General features: G+C 37.1%; 1 pseudogene; it reads left to right on the top strand.

The window, feature by feature from the left end:
• The first annotated feature begins 548 nt into the window (after positions 1–548).
• Positions 549–7,724, top strand: LOC113052863 (5'-AMP-activated protein kinase subunit gamma-1-like; annotated as a pseudogene).
• The last annotated feature ends 2,376 nt before the right edge of the window (positions 7,725–10,100 follow it).

Genomic DNA, 10,100 nt, shown 5'->3' with positions numbered 1-10,100 from the left:
GCCACTAGAGGGCCAAAAGTTACATTACCGTATGTAACTTTTAATGATTTTTATTTTATAACCTCCTTCTACTTTTCACTGTCAACACATGTATGCAGTGACCAATGAAACCCACTTGGTGGCCTAATCCAGTCTCAGAGAGTGAAATGATAAACGTGGTCCAAACTCAGGTAACGGGAGACAAAGATATACCCGTTTTGACATTATTTTTATCTTGCTGGTCAGGGTGTTGCAGTGGTCTTTAATGTCAGCAGTATGCTTTTTGCCAGATTGGTCTTCCATTAAACATGAGTTAATAATTTAAGTCCTAAATGTCTGAAATTCCTGTGCAATTTTGTAATAGATCGAGATTAGGTCATTTTACACATATTTTGACTGAGGTCCTAATTATGCTGTGCAATGTTGATACCATCCAGGTCTCTTACAGGGGTGTTGTGTACAAAACCAGTCACAGCCACAACATCTGTGATTCTCCTCCCCCTGTCCCACGTCCTGCCCTTTGCATGCTTGGGCCAGCGTTCTCTCCTGATTTTGATCATGCTCTGCACTCAGGGATGGGAGCACAGTTCTATTATGCTCAAGTCAGGCCAGCTCAACCACTGAATGCGTTTGTCTCACAGTAGGACCACAGAACATGGACCCTCTGACGGAGGTAAGACCCAGAAATCAACCTGTACAAGTGCTTGCTTATGCTTTAAGACGAGGTGAATCATATTTCAGGAGCAGTTGTGCCAGTTTAGTGTCAGTTGCATATGAAAATGCTATATCAACTTGATATGTTTGCTGAAGTATAAAGAACTAATGTAAATAAGCAAACTGCACCCCCAGACTTCTTTCAATGTTGGTAATCCACAATTAGTATATTCGACAGCTAACACGAGTAACTAGTTATTCTGGTTGCTTTGTACATTGTGTTTATGTTTGAGGTTATTGGTGGAGATCTGAACCGTGCATGGAGACGGGCCCTCTCTGGAAATCAAGTTCAATGTGTGCTAGAGATATTTAGTCGATTCAATTCAAAAAGTGAAACTTGTATATTATATTCATTCATTAAACAGACTGATATATTTCAAATGTTTATTTCTTTTAATGTTGATGATTATAACTGACAACTAAGGAAAATCCCAAATTCAGTATCTCAGAAAAATGTGAATATTGTGAAAAGATTCAATTTTGAAGACACCTGGTGCCACGCTCTGATCAGCGAATTAACTCAAACACCTGTAAAGGCCTTTAAATGGTCTCTTAGTCTAGTTATGTAGGCTACACAATAATGGGGAACACTGCTGACTTGACAGTTGTCCAAAAGATGACCAGTGACACCTTGCACAAGGAGGACAAAACACAAAAGGTCATTGCAAAAGCTCTGTGTCCAAGCACATTAATAGAGAGGCGAAGGGAAGGAAAAGATGTGGTAGAAAAGTGTACAAGCAATAGGGATAACCGCAACCTGGAGAGGATTGTGAAACAAAACTCGTTCAAAAATGTGGGGGAGATTCACAAAGAGTGGACTGCAGCTAGAGTCAGAGCTTCAAGAACCACTACGCACCGATGTATGTAAGACATGGGTTTCAGCTGTCGCATTCCTTGTGTCAAGCCACTCTTGAACAACAGACAGCGTCAAAAGCGGCTAAAAACAAAAAAGACTGGACTGCTGATGAGTGGTCCATAGTTATGTTCTCTGATGAAAGTAAATGTTGCATTTCCTTTGGCAATCAGTGTCCCAGAGTCTGGAGGAAGAGAGGAGAGGCACACAATCCATGTTTCTTGAGGTCCAGTGTAAAGTTTCCACAGTCAGTGATGTTTTGCGGTGCCATGTCATCTGCTGGTGTTGATCCACTTTGTTTTCCGAGGTCCAGGAAGTTTTAGAGCACTTCATGCTTCCTGCTGCTGACCAACTTTATGCAGATTTCATTTTCCAACAGGACTTGGTACCTGCACACAGTGCCAAATCTACCAGTACCTGGTTTAAAGACCATGGTGTCCCTGTTCTTAATTGGCCAGCAAACTCACCTGACTTTATCCCCATAGAAAATCCATGGGGTATTGTGAAGAGGAAGATGTGATATGCCAGTATCAGAGCAAACTGGGCTCTCATAACACCTGAGCAGAGCCACAGACTGATCGACTCCATGCCACGCCGCATTGCTGCAGTAATTCAGGCAAAAGGAGCCCCAACTAAGTATTGAGTGCTGTATATGCTCATACTTTTCATGTTCATACTTTTCAGTTGGCCAATATTCCTAAAAATTATTTCTTTGTATTGGTCTTAAGTAATATTCTAATTTTCTAAGATATGAATTTGGGATTTTCTTAGTTGTCAGTTATAATCATCAAAATTATAAGAAATAAGCATTTAAAATATATCGGTCTGTGTGTAATGAATGAATATAATATACAAGTTTCACTTTTTGAATGGAATCAGGTAAGCTACAAAAGGTGATGCTATGTCCTCATTACTTCTTTTGACTGCTTTTTTTTTGGGCATATTACCTTTTAGTAAAATACCATTTATTGTCTGCTCTGTTTATAGTTCCCCTTTATGGAGGATGAGGGGCTCACCATGAAGAGGACAGGTATATCTTTTGTACACCCTGTGTGTCTTAAAGATGTTATATGATGCGATTTTCAATTTTTCCTTTCTCTTTGGAGTGTTACAAAGTCTTGGTGCATGAAAAAGATCTGGAAAGTTGCAAAGACTAAAGTCTCTAATCCAAAGAGATATTCTTTATAAAGGTTAAGACTCGTCCACACCCCCTAAAAAGGCTCATTCAAACACGCCCCCACATGTCTACATCACTGTGTGGGAAGATTTGCATAATGCCACCCAGATATTCACGCAAAGAAATTAGGCGTTTCGTTGAGAAACCAAAACTTGTTTGGCCTCCCAAAAGAGGACACGACTAGAAATCATGTTTATATCACATTTATAATGATGTTTATGTCTCATCGCCCCGGCCGGACAGGGCACTACAATATGTTAAGGGGCATAACATTTCCACCACACGCTTGAGGTTTTCGGCCAATAACAACGAACTGGATAGCTAGCCAATCAGAGCACACCTAGCTTTTCAGAATGATGAGCTTTGTATAAATCAACGTGTTTCAGAAAGGCGGGGCTTAGAGGAGAAACAATAATGTGCATTATGTGGAAAATAATGTTTTTTTTAACCTTAAACCGCATAAACACATTTCATTACACCAAATACACAAAATAATGTTGTTGTTTTTTTGTTTTTTTATCAGTAGCATCATATGACCATCATACATATGAGCAGTTTTGTTTTCTATAGTCTCTGAATTGGTCAGTTAATTATGTAATTGTTATTTATTTGTTAATTGTACATATATCATTTTTAATTAAGTCTTTATTTAGATTTTTCAGTTTTAATTATTAATTTATTAATCTGATTATTAAAGGTGATAGTAAGTTGAATATGTGACAGGAGTTTTGTGGTTAATACGTCCACTTGTTCCCCTTGAAGGGGTTTAAGAACCAGTAACCAATGTCAAAACCTTATTTTGCTATCAATAAACTTGACACTTCTCCGGTTCAAAACTCTCTTTGCTATATCAAAACTATTAAAACTGTAATTTGCATTTGGTAACAAAGTTTGCCAAATGCAGTGAAGGCTAATTTGATCTCTTTCTCTCTCTTTTCTGACCAATGTAATCAATTTCTCAATATTTATGCTATTGTATTCTATTTTTCAGTTGTTCGATTGAGTTGTTTTCTCTACTGTGGATTTTCAGTAGAGAAAAAAAAAACTTACTGGGAGACCCATGTTTTACTATTTTATGCCATAATAAGTATGATTAATTTCTAATTGAAACTGCAAAATATCTAAGTTTTTTGAAAAAATCAGTTGGACTGATTTTGTGATGTTTAACCAGAAGGGTACATGCAATTAAATGAGTTTAGCACAGCTGCAGACTGACCGACCTGCAGCAGGGGTCTCCCTCTCTGTGTCCCTCTCAAGGACCTCTCCAAGACCCTGACTCAGACGTGTATGCCAAGTACTTCATGAGTCACTGCTGCTACGATGCCATTCCAACAAGCTCCAAACTGGTCATCTTTGACACAACACTGCAGGTATGCACTTATGTGCTGCTTACTACATATTTTTAGTAGATCAACTTGCATTCATATTTCAGACTGAAGTATTCAGGTTATAAACATTGAAATATTTGAGTGATGTGTACAGGTGAAAAAAGCATTCTTTGCACTGGTTGCAAACGGGGCCAGAGCGGCACCTTTATGGGACAACAAGCTGCAGTGTTTTGTAGGTAAGCAAACACTGGGTGCTGCGGAGTCTGTTGAAGTGTGCTTGCTCAGCTGTGAGCCTGCATCAGATTACTGAAATCTTATTATGTCACTACAACGTCTTCACCCATAAACCCTATTAGGAAAAGAAATATTTCGGATTCATATTTGCTAAAAGCACTTAGCACATGCACAATATAATCACACTACACTATAATAATTTAGAGTTTTGTTTTTTTTAATGTATGGGATAGATCAATGCTTACGTAGTCATTGACATTTGACATTGAATTTCTGCTCTCAGAGGAATTGTCTTGAATGTACGATTAAAAAAAATATATATATTATTAATAACGCACAAACTGCTCTCAACAGATGGTTTTCGGTTGTTTTTATTTATTTGTATTTATTTATTTTTTTGTAAATTGCAGTACCAACAAGGAGCAATTCATAAACTGTTTAAAAGTGTGATATTGGAAAGAAATTAAAACTTTTATTCTGCAAGGATGCTTTATGTTGGTCAAAAGTGACACTAGAGACATTTAATATGCTACAAAACATTTCTTATTCGAACAAATGTGTTCTTTTGAACTTAATATTCATTAAAGAAAGTTTCCACAAAATATTAAGCAATGTTTTCAACCCAAAATGTATGGGGATTATTTTGTTGTTTTGTTATTTTGTTGTTTTGTATATATATATATATATATATATATATATATATATGTATATATATGTAAATATATATAAATATATATAATAAAAAATTTTTTTAACCTTATATAACTACAAAAAGTGAGTGATTGGACATAGACCTTATTGTGCCATTGTTATTTTTATTTTTTTATTTTTTTTAATGCAAGCGTGCAGCGTGAAATTAAACTAAATTAAATATTGTGTGTTGGAGTTGGCCAGTGGTTCCCAAACTTTTTCTGCCGGTCTCTCTTTTTGTAGGGAAAAATATTTTCAAGAACACCCTTGCTCTCTCTTATTTATTTTTTATTTATTTAATTTTTTTTGGAAAGTCTCTTATGCTCACCAAGGCTACATTTATTAATTAAAAATACAGTAAACAGTGTAATATTGTTAAATATTGTCCGTTTAAATGATCTATTTGAATGTTTTAACATGTAGTCTACTGTATTCCTGTGATCAAAGCTGAATTTTCAGCATCATTACTCCAGTCTTCAGTGTCACATGATCCTTCAGAAATCATTATAATATGCTGATTTACTGCTAAAGAAACATTTCTGGTTATTATCAGTATTGGAAACAGGTGTGCTGCTTAATATTTTTGAGCAAACAATTTTTTCATGGTTCTCTTATGAATATTTGAAATGGTCCTTTGTGTCAGTTATTTAACTCCGGTTTAGGTTCAGATCTATGAGCTGGAGGAAAACAAGATTAAAACATGGAGAGGTGAGTGTGTATTGAGAATAGATATGAATTGGCACACACATTGTAATGGTTTAAAGTAGCAGTTCTATGTGTTCCCTCTTCCAGAGGTTTATCTATAGTATTCTCTCACCTCTCTGATCAGCATCACACCTGAATCCATGTAAAGCAGGACAACTACAACACTTTGTTTGCCCTTTCTTTTATCTTGTGACAGTGACAGTGTTGTGTTTCCTGTTGGCAACCTCTTCAAAGCTATTTATTCCTTACTGAAGAACAAGATTCACCGGCTACCCGTCATAGATCCAGAGTCAGGGAACGTCCTCCACATACTCACCCATAAACGCATCCTCAAGTTCTTACACATCTTTGTAATAGCTTTTACAATGTACTTTCATTAAAGGTGCACTCAGTCATTTTACCTCATCAAAAAAAAAGTATTTTCACAGAGAAATGAATAGTACTACTGTTTAAAATCATGTTAACTTCAGTGGGATGAAAATCCGTCTTAAAATGTGGTCACGTTTACTATCATTCTGCAAATTTTTGTTAATGGCCGACTGCAGTTTGTGTGAAACTACATACATAGATGAATGTCATGTCAGCTAGCAAAACATAACAACTGAATGTACTTTCAACCCAATCTCATGAAAAAACGCAAGTACTTTACAAATTGGCAAGTTGAATTTGTACCACACCATTCATGCGGAAATATATGATTTTAAGAAAAAAAGTTAAGCATGGAGGTCAACCTGAACCCCATCCCGAAACCAAACTACCATTGGGGCATAAACAGATTGAATGAAAGCATGCAAATGAGATATACAGATTAACCATCAATTCACCACAATGTTTATGATTTGTCATGCAATGCTTATACTGACAGTCACCATAGCTCCACACTGAATGATGAGTATTTGCTTTATGAATCTCAGGGCTCTATGATCCCCAAGCCACCATTCCTACAGAAGCGGATTGAGGAAGCGGAGATTGGGACATTCAGGAGCATTGCAACTGTCAGGGAGACGGAAACCCTTTATGAGGCTTTATCAGTATTTGTAGAGCGACGGGTCTCAGCCCTGCCTGTTGTCAATGAACAAGGTACTGTGTACGGCTGTTTGCTTGTGTTTTTAACTTCTGATGGTCTTCTGAGTGGTTTCGTCTATTTTTCATTCTCCTTAGGGAAAGTGGTGGCACTTTACTCCAGATTTGATGTCATTGTACGTAGACCCACGTCAGCAGCTTTTTTCGTTACAGCAGATGACCTTCACAAAGATTAAAGAAAAACTACAACAACCTGAACATGACGATGCAGGAGGCCATTCAAAGCCATCCGTGCTGCATTGAGGGGATGCTGAAGTGTTACCCTCACGAAACCCTCGAAAGTATCATCGATCGTATTGCTGAGGCAGAGGTAGTCGCCATGTTACATACGACAGGACTGCTCACATCCTATTTCCCCATCAGAGTATTCAAGAACTGATGGTTTTTTCTGCATGAGTTGAAATGTCGTCTACTCTGATCAAAGGTCCTAATGCTGTTTCTGTCAGGTTCACCGTCTAGTGCTGGTGGACACAGAGGATGTGGTGAGGGGAACCGTCTCACTCTCTGATTTGCTCTGGTCTTGACTCCTGCAGTGATTGAAGCACTTTTCTCTTAACACCAGTGGAGGGCTCCCTCTCCACCATCATCTTCATTTCATATCCTCTCATACCAGGTAGACAGACTTCTTTTGTACTCGTTGCTGACTGCTGTCAGCAGAGGTGCTGTTTTCTCTTTCTTCATCTCTCAAATAAACCATCCCTCCATTACACAAGGTGTCACTTGGGCGGCACCCTTTCAAAAGGTACATCTTTGTGCTGTTTTTATAAATTTTATAGGCATATTAATGTTAACAGTTTTGCATATTAGTACCTGTATGTTCGATATTAGTACTGCCCCGGAGACAGCCTGTGTACCCTTTTTTTCAGCTTGTATCTGTTATGTCACTGAATGGAAAGTACATTATAATGTCATTATAAGGTTTGCTCTGGAGTACATGGGCTGTTTAAGTCATTGGAGAAAACTTTCAGACCCCTTTCAAATATTTGCTTTAGAAGAGAGAGGTGACCTTAAAGGGTTAGTTCACCCAAAAATTAAAATTATGTCATTAATAACTCACCCTCATGTCGTTCCAAACCCGTGAGACCTCCGTTCCTCTTCAGAACACAGTTTAAGATATTTTAGATTTAGTCCGAGAGCTCTCAGTGCCTCCATTGAAGCTGTGTGTATGGTATACTGTCCATGTCCAGAAAGGTAAGAAAAACATCTTCAAAGTAGTCCATGTGACATCAGAGGGTCAGTTAGAATTTTCTGAAGCTTCGAAAATACATTTTGGTCCAAAAATAGCAAAAACTACGACTTTATTCAGAATTGTCTTCTTTTCAGGGTCCGTTGTGAGAGAGAGTTCAAAACACTGCAGTTTAGGGATATCCGGTTTGTGAACGAATCATTCACCAGTTCATCAAATCGAACTGAATCGTTTTAAACGGTTCGCATCTCTGATACGTATTAATCCACAAATGACTTAAGCTGTTAACTTTTTTTTTAAATTGGCTGACACTCCCTCCGAGTTCAAACAAACCAATATCCCGGAGTAATTCATTTACTCAAACAGTACATTGACTGAACCGCTGTGAAGATGAACATCGAGCCGAGCCAGATAACGAACAAAAGATTGATTTGCTCTTGAGTCAAGATCCGGTTGAATCGGTTTTCAGATCACCAGAAGTGATAGGAAGTTCGGTTCAATAAACCGGTTGAAGAAAATGGTTCACCGGTTCTTTTTGTGCTTGACATCATTGGCGATTATTGCCCTTGATTCAAGCCTTTGGTTTACCCACACTCATAACACTAGCACAGAATCAGTTCAGAGTCAATCACCAAAAGAATCAGTTCGGTTCAGACGCTCTGTGTGTCGGTCTGCTTCACGCTGAATCACACATGCACAGTATCATCAGCTCCTCGGTTCACGAATCGGACGCGTCTGACAGAAACGGTTCTTGACTCGTTCGTTATCTGGTTTTTGCTCCATGTTCATCTTGAGTTCTCTCTTCACATCAGTTATACTGTTTGAGTACATTAATTACTCAGGGATATTGGTTTGTTTTAACTTCGAGGGAGTGTCAGCCATGTTAAAAAAAAGGTTTTTTTTGATTAATGCTTATTGGAGAAGCGAACCGTTTGAAACGATTCAGTTCGATTTGGTCAACTGGTTCAAGAAGGATCCAGTTACATCGAATGATTCGTTCCCGAACAGGATATCACTAAACTGCAGTGATTTGAAATCTCACAACAGACACGGAAGAGAAGACAATGCTGAATAAAGTCGTAGTTTTTGCTATTTTTGGACCAAAATGTATTTTTGATGCTTCAAAAAATTCTAATTGACCTTCTGATGTCACATGGACTACTTTGATGATGTTTTTCTTACCTTTCTGGACATGGACAGTATACCGTCCACACAGCTTCAATGGAGGGACTGAAATCCCTCTGAAAAATCTAAAATATCTTAAACTGTGTTCCGAAGAGGAACGGAGATCTCATGGGTTTGGAACGACATGAGTGCTGGATTTGTTAATGAAAGTTAAATAAATAGTTTTTTCTTAAAAAAAAAAATAAAAAATTGAATACAAAATTTTGTTTCCAGAATTTTGTCCTAAAGCAAACCATGAGACAGAACCTGTAAATATTTTTCATGTTTGGGGCAATTTTATGTATTACTAAATAAACATGTCTAATTATATTTTGCAATTGTACTTGTATATTTGTATATTATTAAAGAATTACCACATAATAATAATATGAATTGTACTAGTCCTATGTCATATATTTTTGTTACATAATGTGTAATAATGCTAACCCTCCTTGCAAATTTATTTTAATACAATTTTTGTTATAAAACTTCTTGACTCCTGATTTCTTGAAAGATTTGCTAAAAAGTCTCTGACTGCACTGAATCTGCCCTCTCAGATATAAAGGTACAGCTTTGGTACAGCCATTATGGTACCTTACAATACATATTAGTACCAAAATAGACAGCTTTTGTACATTTAATTTATTATATTTATTTTAAGCATGTAGGATTCATGCTTGCACCAAGAATGACTAAAGGAATATATTTTCCTCCTGGACATAGACACTGTCCACCATTTTATTTTGTGATCATGTTAAAAGACTAATTAATAAGTCACTAATTAATAACAACACATTTTATCTTGACAAATGTTAAGGTATTATGTTCTCTCTCTGTGTGGGTGTGTGTGTGTGTGTGTGGGTGTGTGTGGGTGTGTGTGTGTGTGTATAATTTTTAGAATGATTCAATGCAAGAAATAAAATAAATAATTGAAACTGGGGATGCAAATACAGAGATAAATGTTTGAGTTTTTGGTGTATATATTTA

This window comes from Carassius auratus, chromosome 34 (genome assembly GCF_003368295.1).
Source record: "Carassius auratus strain Wakin chromosome 34, ASM336829v1, whole genome shotgun sequence".
In the NCBI taxonomy this organism is placed as follows: Eukaryota; Metazoa; Chordata; class Actinopteri; order Cypriniformes; family Cyprinidae; genus Carassius; species Carassius auratus.
Note: the sequence above shows the minus strand (reverse complement) of the source record. Positions and strands in the feature narration are given on the sequence as shown.